This window comes from Rutidosis leptorrhynchoides, chromosome 2 (genome assembly GCF_046630445.1).
Source record: "Rutidosis leptorrhynchoides isolate AG116_Rl617_1_P2 chromosome 2, CSIRO_AGI_Rlap_v1, whole genome shotgun sequence".
Lineage (NCBI taxonomy): Eukaryota > Viridiplantae > Streptophyta > Magnoliopsida > Asterales > Asteraceae > Rutidosis > Rutidosis leptorrhynchoides.
In genome coordinates, this window is record NC_092334.1 from 126,969,120 (window position 1) to 126,987,238 (window position 18,119).

The 18,119-nt window shown below is 32.8% G+C and overlaps 1 long non-coding RNA gene across 4 annotated transcripts; it reads right to left on the minus strand.

Annotated features, from left to right (window-relative positions):
* Positions 1 to 6,300: 6,300 nt before the first annotated feature.
* LOC139891374 (uncharacterized) lies at positions 6,301 to 12,607 on the minus strand. 4 transcript variants are annotated; one of them, XR_011773632.1, is made up of 8 exons: positions 12,426 to 12,607; positions 11,578 to 11,752; positions 10,607 to 11,477; positions 8,635 to 9,930; positions 7,921 to 7,974; positions 7,765 to 7,836; positions 7,536 to 7,617; positions 6,301 to 6,992 (listed from the first exon to the last, which is right to left on the minus strand). It is a non-coding gene; the product is annotated as an uncharacterized lncRNA (long non-coding RNA). The 4 variants fall into 4 exon arrangements; XR_011773631.1 differs by lacking the exon at positions 6,301 to 6,992 and having other exon boundaries at positions 7,479 to 7,617; positions 10,607 to 11,230; positions 11,315 to 11,477; XR_011773629.1 differs by lacking the exon at positions 6,301 to 6,992 and having other exon boundaries at positions 7,479 to 7,617.
* Positions 12,608 to 18,119: the final 5,512 nt, after the last annotated feature.

Consider the following 18,119-nt stretch of genomic DNA (forward strand, 5'->3'; position numbering starts at 1 on the left):
TGGAGAACCAGAGAGTTTTCATGAAGCAGTATCTCATAAGGACAAAGAAAAATGGTTGCTCGCAATGCAGGATGAGATAGATTCTCTGCAGAAAAATCAGACTTATGAGATCGTAGAACTTCCACAAGGGAAGAAGGCACTGAAAAACAAATGGGTGTTCAAGCTGAAAAAGGATGGCAACGGAAAAGTGGTGAAATACAAAGCACGACTTGTAGTCAAAGGATTCCAACAGAAGAAAGGGATTGATTTTGACGAGATATTTTCACCAGTAGTCAAGATGACTTCAATTAGAGTCATACTTGGATTGGTCGCAAGTATGAACTTGGAGCTTGAACAGGTGGATGTAAAGACAGCTTTTCTTCATGGAGATTTACATGAAGAAATTTACATGGAGCAGCCAGAAGGTTTTGAGGTTTCAGGAGATAATCTCATATGCAAGCTGAAGAAAAGTTTGTACGGTTTAAAGCAGGCACATAGGCAGTGGTACAAGAAGTTTGACTCATGCATGGTGAGTCAAGGATACAAGAAAACTGCAGCAGATGAGTGTGTCTACATTCAGAAGTTTTCTGAAGGAGATTTCGTTGCTCTTCTACTATATGTAGACGATATTTTGATCGTAGGGAAAGATGCAACGAAGATCAACCAGCTGAAGAAGGAACTCTCTAAGTCTTTTGACATGAAAGACTTAGGACAGTCTCAACAAATTTTGGGAATGCAGATAACTCGAGACAAGAAGAATAGAAGGTTATGGCTATCTCAGGAGAAGTATATTGAACGAGTGCTTTCACGGTTCAATATGAACAATGCCAAACCTGTTAGCATTCCATTAGCCAATCATTTCAAGTTAAGTAAGAGTTCTTGTCCCTCATCCAAGGAAGAGATTGGGGAGATGTCGTCAGTACCATATTCTTCGGCTGTTGGAAGTTTGATGTATGCGATGGTGTGTACAAGACCCGATATTGCTCACGCAGTGGGTACGGTGAGTCGTTTTCTCTCCAACCCTGGGAAAGAGCATTGGAATGCGGTAAAATGAATTCTCAGATATCTTAAAGGTACAACGAAGATTTGTCTTTGTTACGGGGGAGCTGATCCAATCTTTGAAGGCTATACGGATGCAGATATGGCTGGAGATCCTGATAGTAGAAAATCTACTTCAGGATTCATTTACACTTTTGCAGGGGGAGCTGTTTCATGGCAGTCAAGACTACAGAAGTATGTTGCATTATCCACAACTGAAGCAGAGTATATTGCTGCCGCAGAAGCTGGAAAAGAAATGTTGTGGTTAAAGCGTTATCTTCAAGAATTTGGAATCAAGCAAAAAGAGTACAAGGTACATTGTGACAGTCAGAGTGCTCTAGAGTCCATGTACCATTCTCGTACAAAACATATTGATATTCGCTATCATTGGATACGCGAGGTAATTGATCGACAACTGTTGAGACTAGTCAAGATCCATACAAAGGAGAATCCTGCGGATATGTTAACAAAGGTGGTGACTCGAGACAAGTTGGAGTTATGCAGAGACATAACCGGAATGTTTTGTTTAGATACGTCTGGAGGGGGAGAATTGATGATTTCCAGCCGTATCTTCTAGATGCCGTCATCTAGATGTTTCCATTCTAGCCGTAATCTAGATTTTTCTAGATGTTCAAAGAAGCCGATTGAAGAAGCAAAGTTGGAAACAATTACGGCTAGCCACTTGTTTGACAACTCATATTGAAGTATTCAATTTGAAAACGATTACGGCTAGCCACCTTTTTTCTACGTTCACACCAATCTGCGTTCACACTTCCACCTCCTCAAATTTTCCTTATAAATAGAGGTGTAAGCCTCATTTGTAAATCATTCAGAAAAATGTAATCATACCTAGTTAGTGTGTGTGAGTTTAAGTATAATCCTAACCAAGAGTGAATACATCATAGATAGTGGTGAGATTCCTAGTGTGTTAGTTTGAGAGATTTTTTTTTTTTTTTTTTTTTTTTTTTTGAGTTTTGTAATAGTCGTGTAATCTATTCTTGCGAGTAATAGAGTTATTTTCTCTCAAATTTGTGTGTACCAACGTCCAGTCGATCCCCTCTCAATCACAACAACAAGCAGTACGTCTCTATCTATCGAGAACTGAGGCCATAGCAGGACGAGAGGCCGATTAATTGATGAGTTTATCTAATTATGAGAACTCAATATCTACACCAAATTAATTAGTACATGAACGCACGATTTAACTATATTTTGCTATCTTATTGTAAGGAGTCATGGACTCACGTTAAAAATCTAATCCTATTTTCTAGCTAGAGTAAAAATCACCCCACTTTCCTTGCTAAATTGTAAATTTAATATTGATAGTGATTGATTTTGTATCTAATCTATTTTCTTGATTAGTGATTATTGCTTCGTTTGCCCTCTCAATTTTATATTTACTTTTGTGCTTCAAGATCTATGCTGGAGTGTATTTGTGTACCTTTCTCATATGTTTGGTTGATCAGTTATAGTATATTTTGATTGACAGGGCACCCATTGACCCAAACCACTTCATCTTCACGTGATTGATCAATTATAGTTGTGCCAAGTAATTGTAACAAAATGTCAGCCTGATCCCTTAAGTCATATTCATTCAGTAATCAGTGGACCTTGATGACGAAGGTTCCAAGAGAAAGTGAACGATGTGCACCCGGGTTCAAGACTTAGCCGAACGTTACCTTAAACACTTTCCTGAAGTATATATTATTCATTGCATAGCGCACTACTAAAAAACTACTACTACCACTTTTTTTTTTTTCTTTTTTTCTTTTTTTCTTTTTTTTCTTCTTTTTTTTTTTTTCAGATGAGAGTATAGTTGAACTGGTTAATCTTTCCGTCCGTACAACTTTTCTAACGAAACAGGGCAAAAAAAAAAAAATAATAAAAAAAAAAATAATTAAACCGAGTGAATTGTGGTGGAATGTATGGGAATGGTGGTAGTTGTGAATAATATTGAAATGGTGGTTGTTGTTGTGGTGAATATGGTAGTTGTTGTTGTGGTTGAGTGAATTGTTGGTTATAAAATGCTTCTTGATTTGGTGCGATTTGTGAAAAACTCATTTAACTTGGTGAAGAATTGCTAGTTTGATTCGATGATTAATTGATTCGTGACGGGATTGGATTATTTAACATATTGTTAAAAAAATCATTATTGTTAGGTTGAGATATTTTTGTTGTATAAAATGAAATGGAATGAAATGTTTTAAAATGGAGTTTTGTGAGTGAAAAAATGGTTGGAAGAGTATGTATATTTATAAAGTTTAAATATTATAATTTAATATATATATATATATATATATATATATATATATATGTATATATATATATACACACACACACTAGTTAAAGACCCGCGGTTTCGCGGACTTTTTGAAGGGTCAAATCATTTAAGTTATTAAATTAAATATAGAAATTAAAAAACTATTATTATGTCTAGATGAACATTAAACCAAATGGTTTTTAGGGGCTTGAAATTTTAAAGTTTCAAAATATACTAACGAACTATTATTAAATCTATGATTAACATTAAACTAAATGTTTTATAGGGAATTCATATTTTTAAAGTTTCAAAATGTACAAACGAATAAATAAATAAAAATTTTTTGATTCAAATTAAATAAATCATCTCGTATATCGTAATGTAGTTTTAAGCGATTGAATTAAGAATTGTGGATGGTTATCTTAGATCTTCGTTGTATTTTCCCACATACTCGACAATAAACCATTTACCCTAAACCATATATTCTAAAATCTAAACCTTAAAACTTAAAGTCTAAACCATAAACCCTAAACACCAAACACTATACACTCAACTCTAAACACTAAACCCCATATCTAAACCTTAAACTCTAAACTAAATCAACCTTAAACCATAAACCACCAACCCTTAACCATGCACACTAAACCCTAAACCCTATACTCCAAACCATAAACCATATATTCTAAAATCTAAACCCCAAACCCTAAACTCTAAAACCTAAACCCTATACACTAAACCTAAACCCTATATCTAAACCCTAAACACTAAACCCTAAACTATAAACTATAAAACCCTAAACCTTAAACTCTATACCATAAAATCTAAAAACTAAACCCTAAACTCTAAAGCATAAACTCTAAACACTAAACCCTAAACCCTAAACCGAAAATCCTATACACTAAACCCTAAACCCTAAAGCATAAATTCTAAAATCTTAACCCTAAACCATAAATCCTAAACTGTAAACCTTAAATAGAAATTCCTAAACCTTAAACCATTAACTCTCAACGTTAATATTTTTTATCCATTAAGCTTAAACCCTATACACTAAACTCTAAACCCTAAACCCTATATCTAAACCCTAAACCCTAAACCAACCCTAAACCCTAAATCACTAACCCTTTACCCTACACAATAAACCCTAAACCCGAAACACTAAACCCTATACCCTAAACCCAAAACCCTAAATTCTAAAATATAAACCCTAAACCCTAAACTCTAAACCCTAAACCCTACACCCTAAACCCTAAACCATATACCCTAAACCCAATACACTAAACAATAAACCCTAAACACTAAATCCTATACACTAAACCTCAAACCCTAAACCCTATATCTATACTCTAAACCATAAATTATAAAAAAACTAAACCTTAAGCCCTAAACCCTATACCCTAAACCCTAAACCCTAAACCATAAACCTTAAAGTCTAAACCATAAACCCTAAACACTAAACCCTAAATCCCTATACACTAAACTCTAAACCCTAAACCCTAAACCCTATATCTAAACCCTAAACCATAAACCACCAACCCTTAACCCTAAACCCTATACCCTATACCCTATACCCTATACCCTAAACCTTAAACCATAAATTCTAAAATCTAAACCCTAAAATATAAAACCTAAACTCTATACACTAAACCCTATACAATAAACCCTAAACCCAATATCTAAACCTTAAACATTAAACCATAAACTATAAACCATAAAACCCTAAATCCTAAATTCTATACCATAAATTCTAAAAACTAAATCCTAAAATCTAAAGTCTAAACTCTAAAGCCTAAACCCGTAACCATGAACCCTGAACCCTAAACACTAAACCGTAAACCCTATACATTAAATCCTAAACCCCAAACCCTAAACATTAAAGCATAAATTCTAAAATCTTAATCCTAAATCCTAAACCTTAAACCCTAAATAGCAATTCATAAACCTTAAACCATTAACTGTCAACGTTAATCCTTTTTATCCATCAAGCTTATATTATTTGTCAAAATGAATTTAATTTGTACTATAAGTATATATAGTTAGAGATGTACAAAAAATATTTAAAGGATATTTAACCATATAATATTTACATCTAAGTCAAATACGTCTCAAGACTTTCTTATAAACAACATTCTTGGTGGTATTTGAATCGCTCTCATTATTGTCCAATATGATTGGTTTTAATTCGTTTTTTGTAGTCAAATACACATGTATACAATGGTTGTTTATTCATTTTATTGAAAGAAGTAAATATATATTAATAATTTTTGTAATATGATGTATATGCTACATGACAAATGTAGTGTGTCATTATTATTATTTTTTGTCATCACAATGTAGGATGAAAAGTATGGTGTAGGAAAATATTCTGGCTTGAACAATTCAGATTGAGAAAAATGTATTCGATCATATGAAATACAATATCAGGTTGAATGTGTTATAATGTGGGTAAACAGTCAGATTAAAAGATGATGAATTGGGAAAACTCATTGATTAGGTCATTAGACCAAGAAAATCTTCTTTAACATCCAATTTCACTTCATTGCCTTATAGATTTACAACAGTTATGCTTGCACCATGTAATATTGAAGGTATTTCATTAAACTCCCGCACAATCCACTAAACATAATATGATACATATATAACATTAGTATTTCTAACTATACATACCTTTGGTACTGGCATACAATAGTTTGTGTTATTAAAAAAACATTAATGTAATGAAAAATTATGAAAGGAAAAAATGGTAAATTATGTAAATATCAAAATAATGTATTGAAAATTACCCAAACGTTGCCTTTTATGGTTTTAATTGAAAGCATACGGTCACCAACATTAGACATTTTAATAGCCTCGTCAAACAACATTTCCTTTTCACGAACAGATGATGCGGTGTCCGAATTATCATTATCAGATTCTTCAGTAGATTCGTAAGACAGTTCATTGTCAACTTTTCTTTTCTTCGATGCAGGCAAGTTTTCTTGATTGTCTGAAGTTGCAGAAGTTGTGACATGTCTTTCAATCAAGTTTGAATCATACACCATCATTTAAAAATGCTTTTCATCAATGAAAATGAACACAAGTATGTTAAAATGACGTATGTCGAGATCTTTAACAACTTTAGTCCAACCATTTGAAAACCATACGTCTATACCATCATCCTCAATTTGTAGGCTTGCATTGTAATATGTGGGTGTGCTGATGACGACTTCATCATTTCATTCACAAGTTTCATATATTGCCATGACTTACTTATTTGGTAGTAGTTGCATATAACAAACGATTGTGCTAAATTAATAGATACTAATTTTAAATTAAGAGTACACGTAGAGCCGTAGAGGAAAGATGGACATAACTTTTATAGTAATAGTAATTGTAGTCCTTAACAACATTATACAAATTGTGAGAAATAGCGAATGGAAAAAATATGCTTACATCCATACGAAGTAAAAGTACAAGTTGTACAACTTTTGACTCATTAGTGATGAAACACAAGCTAAATCAACCCATTCATGCAAAAATAGGTTAAAATTGCAACTCCTACAAATTTAGTTACTTGGAAAAAAACCATAAGCATCAAGCATGTTATACCTTCTTAAGTAGACATATTTCAAGCATTGGAATGAAAATGATTTAAAATTGAAAAACCTGTAACAACTTCGGCATATCATCGGTCACTTTCTTTGTGTTCCTTGTACACCTTTGTTCCTTGGTATATAACCTGCATTCAAACACCTTTAGTGATTTTACTATTTTATGCTGCTAGTTCACATCAAAATTTACAATATCATATTCAAAAAACAGTCTTAACATCACAGATTATAATCAAAAAGCAGACTTTAAATAACAAATTAAAAACGAAACTCACAGAATGATGGAATGTCAAAACTGTTAACTTTTGTTAATCAAATAAACCAGCAGATTAACAGAAATATAAAGAAATCTCCAATAACCAAAACACTTCGAATACAGACGTTGTTCAAGATGTAATGAACAACTTAAACAATCTAACACAAATACACAATCAAAACGATTGTGATTACAGAACAGAAATATCAGATTTATTATCTACACTAGAATTTTAAATTACACCAAATACAATTATATCATATATACATTATAAACCATAAAAAATTCAGAAACCATTTAACCAATTAATAACATAAATACATCATAATATATATATAGATACAAATTTTAATGAAGATGTAAAAAAATAAGAAGATAGAAACAAAAAGGATTAGGCTATCCCGTATTCTTGAACCTCTGCTGTTGTTTCGATTATAGCATAAATATCCCGTTGCAAGAACCTCTTGTCTCATACTTCCCATTTCACTTGCTGTGAACTGTTCATCAAACAAGTAACATAATCAAATATCTAAAGCATAAAAAGGAAAAAAAATAATTGTTACAGTGATAGCAGTTTAAGAAATATAAGACATATTTTGCCCTTGTCAAATGTATATTCTCATTAGCAATAGCAATTATCTCACCTGACTCATTTCTGAGTTAGGTTTTAAGATTTGTTGATGAATTTTGTCACACTAATCGATTTCTTGTATCACCTGCATAGAAGAAATACTTTTATTGTTGTATATATAAAAGAAGGATCATACTTTGCATTTGCAGTTAGTTGGCAATTGTTGCACCTCATCCATTTCTGATTTAAATTCCAAGACTTGTTCGGTTTCTTCTTGTTTCACCTGCATAAAAAATGTAACAGTGTGTAAATGTTACCTAACAACCATGTATAGTTTGTTTAAAATATACTCTGGATAAAAACAACCATATATAATTTAGAAAGAAAATTAGAAAGTATATTCAAACTTGCATCGTCAATGGCTTGAAACACAATGCCTTCAATATAGATGGCACGACTATCACAATAACAACGTGAAAAACTCTTTAGTAAAACCTCAATAATTTTTTCTTTCTTGTGATTTGAAAATCGACACAATTCAATCATCATCCACCTGTCTTCTCTACATGTAGCAAAATATGCAGGCAATTTTTCGTTATCCATTGTGTACTTGAGGTTCACGTAGATACATTTGTTTAGCAAGAGATTTTCTTGGACAACAAAATTTGAAGACAAGATGAACGATGTAATCGACACCGGGTAGTAAAAGCTGAGAACTTATCTTGATTTCGATATTTAGATTTGAAATATCCAACAACTCTGCTACTTTTTCAAACATGCACCCATATATTTATAACATATAATATCAACTAAGGTTTACATATTCCTATTTCTATTCACAGCTATGATTTGTTTATATGTTCCTACTTCTATTCATAGTTATCATTTATGATTTATTTGACAAGATAGAGCTCAACTGAACAAATTGTCAAGAGAGAAGAACCTTGATTCTTTAATGGAACGCCATCTATGTGACCAACGGTTTTTGTATGAAAAGATTCTCGCTGAAATCAACACATTTCTTTCTCCATTACCACCGATTGAGTACCACTGTCATATACAACAAAACAAATCAAAACCAATCAAGCTCTTGATGCATGTATGTAAACCGTAAAGTAAATAAAAAGTAAGGGGTGAAAGTGTAATCATAATAAAAAGTAAATGGGTAAACAAAAAAATGGTTAAACAAATAAAAATTTCACAACTATGGGATCATTAAATGTCAGCACTGTAGTGCGTCCATGACGCACCGCTAAGCTATTTGCTAATGGCACAATGAAACACGGTATATTAATGACACATTGCTAGAGATATACGCAAGCGAGATGACGTGAAGCTATCAGCATGATTAACGGCATAATCAAACAGTTCTTCTTTCATCAAACAATTAAGCTAACTTTTCATACAAACATATAATCAAACAGTTTAAATACACCCATTTTTTAACTCTCGCATGATTTTCAATATTTAAACACGGTTAATTATTCATTAGTGAAAATAATAACAATAAAATAACACATCAGTCATCTAAAAAATAAGTTAAAATCTAACTAAATCGTCAAAGATAAATAATCAAGTAATCATTTGACGACTTTCAAACCATAAACATCAAGTCATGAATTTCAAAAACTTATTAATTGATTAAATAGTTAAAATATATAAACTAAATTGGTTGATTTATACTTCTGTTTTTTGAAATATAAATATATATAAACAAGATATTAAGGTTGCTCCATGTATGTGGCATCAGCTTGCTCTTTAGCAACCTGTAATCATACAATATTATGAGTGCCTCGTTGAAGATGTCTCACAAAGCGTACGACAAAAAAAAAAAGAAAAAAAGAAAAGGAAACACTAACTTTAATTTGCAGTCATTTGATTTGTATAAAAATAGAAACATGAACATACACACCTACTACAACACATCAAGTGAAAAGCTTATCGGATGAAGGTGGATAAATGGGCAAGGTTGGCATTGGGTACATTGCGTAATCGAGAAAACGTTAGCTGTACTGACCTGCTTTAATAGCTAATGGAAACGGAAACAATGTTTGTCAACCAAAATAAAAAAGAATATGCACACCTTTGTTCCTGTTATACCCATGGTGAATCCATAACCTGTTTCATGCAAAGTTGAAGCATCGTTCGTCCCGTCACCCGTAACTGCAACAACTTCAGACAAACCCCTCAAATGCTTTACCAGCTCCAACTTGTCTGTTAGTGACGAACTTGCCATAACCTATACTCACCGATAAACAAATGTAATCTTTACTATGTCGTCCTGACCAATTTACACTATTATTCATTTTCAAAAAGATATATACATAAATAATGTTAAATTTATTATTAAAAGTAGTGCAACGATAATAATTAAGGATTAATGATAATATCATAATCAAAATCTTCTAAATTTTTTTTATTAGTAATACTTTAGGAAAAGAAAATGCACACTAACACTTGACCACTACGAATGGATACACTTATTCACTGATATGTCATATGTGCATTTATTCCAACTTACAACTTCATGGTTAAAGAATCACCTCGATATTATTAGGCCTCGGTAAGAAATATAAATATAAATATAAACAATAATAACAAAAAACTTCTATTCATGGTAACCAAGGAAGGTTTGAGAAACTGTCAGGGACTGTTCGGATAGGCTGCCCACCTGGGTAACCCAAAACAAAACAGGGAAAACCTCATTACATAACATAAGAGGTTAAAAATTATTTAGAAAGTTGTACGGATTGAAATGGAAAGGCAAATTTGGGGCTATTTTTTACCCGGTTTTTAGTTAAATATTTCGTGATGCTTTTTTAACTCATAAAAATTGGTCCAAGATTATCACCTCTGCAGTTCCGGTACCATCATCTATACATAAGCAACTTTTATGAAATGAAATAGATTTGTACCTGGATTTGTGGTGCTAAAATGTGGCCCTTCAATAGCCTAACCATTATCAGTGAGTATACCACATTCTTTAGCAATCGCTTTCGTTGTATTAATATTATTCACTTGTAACCATACGCACAGTCACACCAGCTGCTAAACACGTTTCAACTGCTTCCTTAGCTCCCGATCTAACCGGATCCTTAATACCAACAACTGCAATCAACGTACACCCATCTGTAGGTATCGGTTTTCGCAGTTCAAAATCACCTTCCACATCAATATACGCAAAACAAAGAGTTCTTAAAGCATTATCTGAATACTCACTGATAACATTTGTAATTAATTTTCTTTTTTCTTCCGTCAATGTAATAATTTACCCATCATCATCGATAATCTTGTCGCACTTTCCCAATACTATTTCCGACGTACCTTTGCGAAACACACATTTTTTACTACCCGGGAGAACAGTAATCACATACATCATCTTTTTTTCGAGTTAAATGGCTCCATTTTTAGTCGTTCAATCTCACTACGAACAGTACCAATATCACAACCCAAAAGTAAACCGTATTCCAATATTGCCGATTCACCTGGAGTACCTAAAATAGACGTTTTACCGTTTGTATCTTTAACTACCTCGAAACCTGTAAATTCAAATATACACTGTAACAGAACTTTTGATAAGTTTGCGGGTAAATTCGAAGATTCTTTGGCGTTTTTCGCTTTACCAGATTCCCATAATTTGTCAACCACCATATGATTGGTTGTTATAATCCCGGTTTTATCATTATGCTATCCATGACGCTGAACACTCATTAACGAAATAGCAGGTTCAATAACTAAGTGAGCAAAATCATCTACATTCTCATGTGTGAGCACGATTAAAAAAACCTACCAATACGAAAACAACCATAGTTAATTTCAAATTTGGCGAAAATAAATATATAGGGTTATCAGAATGACAGTTCAAATCATACAAGTATAAACAAACCTCTGTTTTTTCAATATTTCCAAGATAAAAATGGCATATTCCTGCTTTTTCAATATTTTCAAATTTCCCGAATCGAATGTGATGGTAACTGAATCAAGATGGTAATCTTCTTCATCTTGAAATTAGGGCTAACGTCAGAAATCATAAAAAAATACATCGTAAATCAGATTGTAACCTGGATTACAAATTTAATGTCAGTCAATTCCGATTGTAAACTAATTCGCAAATTCCGATGGTAAACAAATAAATCGTAAATTCCAATGGTTTCTTCTTCATATGTAACCACATACCTACACAAATAACAAATGAATGTTTTGTGATAACAAAACATTAAAATTTCAGAACCACAAATATAAAAAATTATGAATTAATGCTATGAATGGTGAATGAGATTCGTATGCGGAAACTGTAAAATGTTTTTAGCTTGTTTGGAATTAGTTACTGAAACCTAGTGATTAGCATTCCAGATCTAACCAAAACAACAGAATTAACGTAATCACAATTGTATTTAAACATCTACGCTACAAACAGCTGCTGGTTCAGTATTTAATATATAACCATATAACTTAGGAAAAAGCAACAATAGCCATATATTAATCAACAATCACATACAATAAACAAATCTTTAAACAAAAGATGGGATGTATCAGACATTCAATTGGAATAAAAGTAACCATTTGACGACTTTCAAACCATAAACATCAAGTCATGAATTTCAAAAACTTATTAATTGATTAAATAGTTAAAATATATAAACTAAATTGGTTGATTTTTACTTCTGTTTTTGAAATATAAATACCAAATTCAAACCCTAAAATCTAAAATTCGTAACAAAAGCAATACACTACCTGATAGACGATGGCAGTGCTTTTGAAGGAGTAGGTTACAGGCGGAGAATTCGAGGCCACTTGCACCAAATACGCTGACGTTGACGGAGGCGGTGAGTGGTGACTGGTGAAGGAGGCGATGGTGGACAGGTGGTAATTGGAGATATTGAGAAGCTAGGTTTGTTGATTATGAGAAGATATTGAAACCCCTAATTTTGTTCAAATCTACCGTGTTTTTTCTTAATTATATTATATTATACTATACTATATACTAAACTAGATACTGAGGGGACTCTTCAGCAAACAAACTTGAATCATAAAATGTTATATTAATTAACGATATGATAAAAACATTATATTTTCACAACCAAATATACATTTAAGAGCGTTGCACGGGAGCTTAAAGAATAGTATTTGAATGCGTTACTATTGGCACCGATAACATGTATAACACAATTACAATGACAAAACTAATCACTAATGAAATTGAACTGGTCTGATCAAGTCATTATATTTTATTAAACTGTTTTGTGACATCCGGAACCTCATAATTTGGACTGAAGGTTGGCGTGGCGTAAACAAAGCGGCATTTGACAAACATGGCCTCTTCCAATAGTCCTTCAAGTTATCCACTTAACTTGAATTTCATGTTTAGTTGTTCAACCTAACAGTAAATTCATCATACACACCTATTAGATTATGCATTAATCAATTTGTTGTTCAACATATATGCAAGTAAATAGAAAAAAAAAATAGATAGGTTAAACATACCAAATGTAAGATTGGAAAAAAAAGAAAAAAGGATATGAGATTATAAACATGTTAGAAACTTCATATTTATGAAACAAAAATTAAGATCTTTCAATCGGGAACGTCTTCTACTTATATAAAGTATCCACATATCAGGTGCTGGTTTAGAGATAATAGTTAGGGAATACATACAGATCACCATCAATTTGTTACTAAAACATGAATGTAGAACAATCTGGTACCATTACAATTAAGCTAACCCGTTTGAAATGCAAGTATGTGGGTTAAAGGCAAGATATATCAAAGGGGAAAGTTACGTAAGAAGTCACACAAATGAGGTTTATAATGAACAAAGAAGAAAAGGATTACAGTATAGTTTATCTAATCACAATCAAAACGCCATTATTTTGAAACAAAATTTATAGAACAAAAGTGTTCTGGTGCACCTGACCAAAACTAATTTATGCCTTTACTAAAACATTAGTTGTTTTGATACGTTATCTACCTTCCCCAATTCCATGACCTCTAATTTACAAAAGATTGACGATCGAGTGTCCCTTATAAAAAAGGATTGATAGTGAAAACCTTATGGATAAATTTCCGTTAGCTTTAAAGTCTCTGCCAGTTGACACTACTACCTGAAACAGTAACTGATGGCTACTAACGATGTATATAAAATTTCAGAACAGTAAAATATTAATGGAGAATTCAACGAACCTCATAACCTTTAAAATTAAAGTTAGTTTGAACCTCGTATATTCAAAATTTCTGACAATTATTTGTCTTGTGATGACCAATTATCAAAGACATGAACTCTCCTTTTAAAAAGATAACGCCATTTAGTTTATACAATTACACGGATTAGACAATATTTCATACATTATACAAAGTTCAAGCTGTGAAATCGATGACATGTGTACATCGTCTTCTAGACAATGGATAGTAGTGGAATCGAGACATGTGTGTTGTTTCTTCGATTGCCTTGATAGCTAGGGAATCTGGAATGGGTCGTCATAGCCGGTGCCTTTCACTAGTTTTTGCATTTGGTCTGAACTATATATGTGATGTATTCAGTTAGGGAAAACTGATGAGCACAACATATCTTCAATTACGTAATGTTTATAATGAAAGCAAGCGAGAATAATCAGATAAAGTAATTGTGCATCATGTTAACAAAAACATACACCAACAACGATGCTAATGTATTACAAAGTACAAACCATTATATAGCAACATTTTTAATTAATCAAAATTCAGTACTTGTTAACACTATAGCACCAGAAAAAAAACCACACAATACCTGAGCTATGGGCTCCTTCATAGACTTCTTAGTAAACCGAGACCGAATTCTCAACTTCTCAAGACGCATTAACCAAAATTCGATAATAGTAGCTGAACCCCCTTTTCAACTTTCTCAGTGCTCTTAACCAATTAACGCAGAGGAACCCGGTTATCATACCAAATTCAGAGACACATAACCTGCAACTTATAATCGAACTTATCAATTTCCCAAGTTAATTCTTCATTACATGTTAAACTTCCAATCATCACGTCAATCAAGCATTTACCAAATACCATGAATTTTTAGCAACCGAAAAAGGCAAGACCTTTATCTGCGGAGAAAAACCAAAAGATTTATCATAAAGACCTGTTTAGTACATAATTTAATTGTACGAAATCTTAGTATATTGTTTACCGGTTTTTGAAACATCTGCTTCAACAATCATTAAAGTTGCGTAGGTGCCATTAATTACAAACCTTCAGCACGAACACAATATAAAATAAATATATGTAGTTAAAAAAGGCTACTACTGATTTCAATATTGAAGCTTGTTGTTGATCTAAGCTACTGTAGCACACATTTTTAGTTTGTTTTAGCAGTACGTACTTGTATGATTTCATGTTTTAACATAATGTGTATGCTTGTGTTTTGCACACAATTTTAGTTTGTTTTAGCAATACGTACTTACTTGTATGATTTCATGAGGTATTAGGTATATGAAAGTCGGATCGTTTCTTTTATTCAGTTAATTCCTTCCTCCTCGTCATCTTCGATTATTGTAGCCTTCTTCTTCGGGTACCATATTTTCTCATGACACTTCTCATCTTCGGTTATCTACTACAGATATTAACATAGAATGAAGTAAATTGGACATACTTTATGAAACGAAACACTAATGAAAATGAACACAATCAGCAGCCCGTAGAAACCCAACCCGCCCAAATGGAACTGGGTGCAAATAGGATAACTACTTGACAAAGAACATTGTAATTTCAAGTAGCAATAATAGTTTGTGTTGGTCTATTTGGGAGTCATATAATCAGTTTGATACTACCAGCTACATTGCTACTGTCCATCAGGTTAACATGCAGTCATGAAGAATTAAGTTTCACACAATAACATGAGGATACAAAATAATGTAATTAAAATAAAACTAAGCATTTTATTAACAACTTGAGACCACAATATAGTAATGGTTATTGTATTTCAATGAAAGAACTGATGAAAATACAACTACTCATAAACTAAACCCAATGATTATGGTAAAGATAGTGTATCTCACTTGGTGTTTACAATCAGACAATCTTCTTTCAATGGCAGCTTCAAAGCATTGAATCACTCTTTGCCAACTCTGTGCCTATTTGATTCTGAATTCACAATCGACAAGTCTGAAATAATACTCCTATACAAGAAAAATCAACTGATTATAATATTAAATTCTTAATCTTATTCTTTATAATAATCCAACAAACAAAAAAGATTAAATCGTTGCTAACATGATACGCTTTGAGGCTACCGGTTACACGTGAATCCCGATTTGTATGTACACGCACTCCATATCGACTTGAAATTCCGATGTTTCAATGTGAAAAATAAATATATACGTAATAAATAAATGATCAAGCCAACCTTGAAATCAAAATATCAGCAACAAAATCGAACAAAAAAAAACGAAGCTTACCGGAATCAGATAGCGTGGACATTTGTTCGGTGTTCATAGCCGCCACAATTGACATATTGAAAGGGCGAAATAATCTAATCTGACGGAACCGACGATGAACATCTGCAATTACAATTTTTAGTACCCAACGAAAATAAAACAGCAATCGATAAAGTGAAGAAGAAATCGATTGATTGTATAATACCCACCAAAAACAAAACAACAAACGATAAATTCAAACAAATAAGCACTAAAAGAAGAAGAAATCGACTGATTGCATAAAAACGAAAACCGCTTGACTCATACCTTTAATGGTGACGGGTATAGCTGCGAGAAAAAGATAGAAATCGGATCCATATATCTCTATTAGATGACGATGAATAGATGAATAGATGAATCTGAGTAAGTCGCTTGAATATGTGTTTGATTTTGTTGAGTCGCTCAATAAACTGATGAATGAATTAGAAACCCTAATTAGGCAGCAATTGAAAACCCCTAAAATGAAGTATTGAAGAGGATGAAACGGGTGATGCAGTTATTATTTCAAATACTGATTCAGGACACGCATCATATGTAGGGAATTTTGGAATTTTTTAATTCAAAATTCTGACAAAAAAAGTATTTTATGAGGTTGAATAAGGAGGCGACACGTGGCGGATTTATGTATGGGATTTATAAAGATAAAAGATATGGACAACACCCTCCAATCATAACCCGCCACATACCCCACAAAAAACTGTAGCTACTGTAGCTCTAAATATGGACAACACCCTCCAATCATAACCCGCCACATACCCCAAAAAACACTGTAGCTAATGTAGCTACAGTGCGCTACAGTATTTTTTTTTTTTTTTTTTGAGATAATTTATTTAATCTTCTGATTTTATACAACGACCACTGTAGCTACAGTATTTTTTTTTTTTTTTTTTTGAGATAATTTATTTAATCTTCTGATTTTTTTTTTTGGAGATAATTTATTTAATCTTCTGATTTTATACAACGACCACCAGTTAATATTCGTCTTTTTACATATATTCAAAAAAAACCATGAACTTATTAATTTTTGGGTCTGTTTTCCATCTACACCAGTATTCCATGTCCACCAACCACCTGCAACCGCCACCATCAGCCACTTTACACCACCATGCACTGCCACCTACCACCGCCGATTTCACGGCCGGCTACGACCGTCACCGTCCACAACTTTCAACCACCATCAAATCTGATCTAAAGAAAAAACATCCAGATCCACACATGAGACAAACTTCCGGAACAAAGGGCAATTTGGTGTTTGATGAAATATATAAACATACCTGAAAACTTAAAAGACACCCAACATATCAAATACCTCACGAGTCCACCCAATTGTCTGATTTAAGGGGGGGAAAAAACGATAAACATATATATTAAAGGAACAAAAACAAATCTAAAAATCAACCGATCAATAAATAAATCTGAACATAGGACGGTTTAGTGGTGGTTAGAAAAAACACATACCCGAAAAGTCAAGTTTTTGAGTCGGGTTTTTCACGACCGTGGCTCTGATAAATGTCAAGCGCTGGACCTCCTGTAGGAGAACAACTACAATAGCCCAACACACCACGAGAGTGGCGGTGGAAAGCTACTTCCGGCAACAGTTACGATCACAACAGCCGACGCCGCCGTCGACCTTCACCGTCGGCCAACACCTTACTATTGTAAAAAAACATCAAAAATAATAATTTTTTTCTTACCTGCATTCTTGAGTACAACTAGCTATTCAGATATATATTATACTATATACTAAATATGGACAACACCCTCCAATCATAACCCGCCACATACCCCACAAAATACTGTAGCTACTGTAGCGCTAAATATGGACAACACCCTCCAATCATAACCCGTCACATACCCCGCAAAACACTGTAGCTACTGTAGCTACAGTGTGCTACAGTTTTTTTTTTTTTTTTGGAGATAATTTATTTAATCTTCTGATTTTTTTTGGAGATAATTTATTTAATCTTCTGATTTTATACAACGA